At 41.1% G+C, this 3,540-nt stretch overlaps 1 pseudogene; it reads right to left on the bottom strand.

The window, feature by feature from the left end:
- Positions 1 to 801: 801 nt before the first annotated feature.
- LOC107502689 lies at positions 802 to 1,811 on the bottom strand (annotated as a pseudogene).
- Positions 1,812 to 3,540: the final 1,729 nt, after the last annotated feature.

Below are 3,540 nucleotides of genomic sequence, written 5' to 3'. Positions count from 1 at the left end.
TCTCCAGATTTAGGGGTGGCTCTTTGCCCTGCAACCACAGTTCTTTGATGAGTCCAATAAAAGGCATTGATTTTTAGTATGTTACAGTTTTCTTGTTTTAAGGGTGAGAGGGATGACTATCAAGCTCTTGCCATGTTGTACACATAGAGAACAATGTTTGAAAAGATATGTTGAAGATAATCTATTTACTTATTATGTTTTTAGCTTTGGAAGAATAATATCTGGAGATATATTGGGAGTGATCAAAGTTAGATTAGATACATAATGGAAAGTAGAACTTGCACAGTAAGCTTCCTTAATCAGCGGCCTTGTTTTCAGGCACAGGGAGTCACCTGAAACCTTTTAAGGGGGCAAATGAAATCACTGTCCCCAAATAAGGTGTTCTCTCAGTGCACTGGGTCACTGATAAAATTGTAGAGGGCTCATGATTTCTTTCACCCTCAAAATCTAAACTTTCCATCAATATTAAAATTCTGTAGACCAAAGAAGTAAACTAGATCATTAGGACCTCCTAGAAAAATCAACCTTCGAAGGTAGTTTCAAATGAATGTGCTACTCCTAATTAATTGTGGATGGCTGCTTCACTTTTAAGAATATACCTTCTCCATTTACACTCCCCCCCCGACACACACACACACACACACACACACACACACACACACACACACAACTAAAGGCTCTTATTAGAAAAGGAAAATTGGCTAAAATATGAGCCCCAATGTCCTCAATGCCTGAGACAGCTGGGGCTTCTTTCGCGGAGTCCAGGAAAGAAGAGGTCACCAAATTGCGCCCTCAGCAAGTTCAGATATAAAGGTCAAAATCAATACATTTGAAATTGTAAAACTGCCCATCAGGGGTGTCCAGAATTTGGCAATAAACACCATCCCGGAAGTAGCCTTCATTCACCCACGTCTGCATCTGGGTGCTGGCGAAGGGCTCATGCAGCTCAGCATCCCCTGTGTTCTCCCACTAATAGTCTCACATCACGTCCACTAAAACATCTCCTGGCAACTCTACTTCTCCTCCCTAGGTAGGGGTTGGGGTGTCCAGCTCCACCTCTGCCAATTCCTCTGCAAACATGTCCAGATAAGGTGGGGGCATGAGGCCAGGAGGTCGCTGGGTCTAGCACCCCAACTCCTTCAGCCACATGGCCATCCATTCTCTTGTTTCCTGATATACACCAAAGTTGATCAGACCAACCCGGGGAGTTCGTCCAAGCTCTTGGGGTAACTGGGCCACCCAGGACCCTTGTTGCCACTTTGCCTGCTCCTCTGGCCCGCAGATGCCTCGGTGCCCCAGCCACTGTCTCCCTTGGCAAAAGCAGCTCCAGAAGGCTTTCCAAGAGGGCTTGAGTACTCACTGATGTCTGGCCCAGGCTGTCCTCTTCCTCTGAGTCTGATGGTGGGCACCAATAAGGTGGCCACTCCCAGATCTTCACCTAGTCAATGTTGCCCAACCAGCTGTCCCCTATCAGAGTTTCCCATTTCAAGAAGTAGTTGCCATTTACCTCAAAGTGGCCTTCTTCCATCTCTTCCTATAGATTGAAGGATGTGATCCACATATCCCCTTCACTGGGAAGTATGGCTGCCTCCTGACTTTCCACATCCTCTGAGGCCAGGCTGTCATATTTGCTGGACTCCCTTCTCCTCCTTCTCCTCATCATTACTATCCAAAAGAGCGTTTACTTTTGAAATGGCTCCCAGGACCTCCTGCCCCAGCCACAGGTCCACCACCTTCTTCTTGGAGACACTGATTTCTTCTTCATCATCCTCATTTCCTATGCCTTGAAAGGTCACTTTTCTCTTTGGCATGACTGAACAGAGGGGCCTTCACTTAGCTGAGCTAAGAACCCAAGGAAGGCTGGAGAGGAAAAGGAGTGATGCTTTTGCCCGGGCTAGCTACATGTGGGGCACTGGGCTGCCATCATCCGGAAGAGAACTGTAGAAGGCTCCATCTATATTTAGACTTGATTTACAGCAGCAGTTTTTAAATTGTGTGTTCTGCTGGAGTTTGTGGTTCTTATAAAAGTGATCCAGTATTTACTGCACCTTTTCCTTCCAGATCAGTAGGAACATTTTTAAGACCCTTGTTGCTCAAGACAGCTTGAACGACTATGCTGAGTGCAGTGCAGGGTCAGAAATATACCCCGCGTCAGCTTTCTAATTGGTGCCATCAAAAAAGTAGTGTTTTATTTGACTAACCTAAATTTAGAAAACATATTAAAGGAATTCAGTATTGCATGTCTAATAATATTTTTAAATGGGGATATTTTATTAGCTACACCGAGCTAGCTGGCAGTTTATGACACCATCATTTATTCTCTTTCTTATTTTGGTAAATATTATTAGTATTGCAGACCCATTTCTTTCCTAAGGAGGTTTATCTTGTTTTATTATTACTTTTATTATCCAAGATTATCACCCAGAGTAAAAGCTTAAATTCTCACAATGGCCCTAAATCCTTAGCATTCTGATCTCGCCTACTACTTCTCTTCTTCTCATAACTTCTCTATAGCCATGGCTTTCTTACTATTTCTTGAACACATTATTGATGTATGTACTCATCTTTGGATTTTTATACTAGCTCTTCCTTCTACCTGAAGTTTTTTTATTCCTGATAAGTGCATGTGTCACTCCCTAACCTCTTAAGTTTTCAGAGGGTGTCACCTTAATAAGGCCTACCTTGACTACCTTATTTGATTTCCAACTTGCCCTTTCCTGGTTTTTCTCATCCCTGTTAATCTGATCCTCCTTTTCTTTTTTCCTGAGTCATTTTCCATGCTAATATGCTAGTAATTTACTTCTTTATTTTCTTTATTATGCTAGAGCATAAGCTTCCAGAAGGTATTATCTTTCCAAGTTTTGTTCCATGATATATCCAGAGCATCTAGAATCATGACAATGTAGTTAGTGCTTGCTACATTGTTGTTACGTGAATGAATGACCAAGCCTTTATACTATGCTAATTCTATATCCCAGATACTATGCTAGGGAAAATTATAGTGACTAAGACATGGATTGTACTTGATACACAGAGCAGTGAAATATGAATCACTGATGGAAGAAAGAAACATAGATGGAGGATGTTGAGCAAGAAGTGACGCATATCTAAGCTAGAGCTATGACAGTGGAAATGGTCTAAGAAAAATCTGGAGAGATATTCATAGGAAAAAAATCAAGAAATTTTGGTAATTGATTGGGTGGTGGAGCACAAGGAGAAGCATGTTAAAATAATTTCAATATTTCTAAATTGAGATTAGGAGTACAGGGAGATAAACACATTTAGAAAGTGTGTGTGTGTGAATATATATATATATATTTGTTTCTATATATGCTAAGTATAAGAAAACTGGTGGTATGTTCAAGGGTTGATACTAAATAAGATAAAATCTAGAGCATAAGAAAGATCTGAGCTGCAGATATAAATTTGAGGGTCATTCTATTTAAATGATAATTGAAGTTGTACTTTGGATGATATTTTCATTGAGGAGGAAAGTGAAGAAGATCTAGAAGAGCAGAGATAACATCGAGAACAAGAATT

The sequence above is a fragment of the Rousettus aegyptiacus genome, unplaced genomic scaffold, assembly GCF_014176215.1.
Source record: "Rousettus aegyptiacus isolate mRouAeg1 unplaced genomic scaffold, mRouAeg1.p scaffold_m13_p_11, whole genome shotgun sequence".
In the NCBI taxonomy this organism is placed as follows: Eukaryota; Metazoa; Chordata; class Mammalia; order Chiroptera; family Pteropodidae; genus Rousettus; species Rousettus aegyptiacus.
The sequence above is the reverse complement of the archived record's forward strand: the minus strand, read 5'-3'. Positions and strand labels throughout refer to the sequence as shown.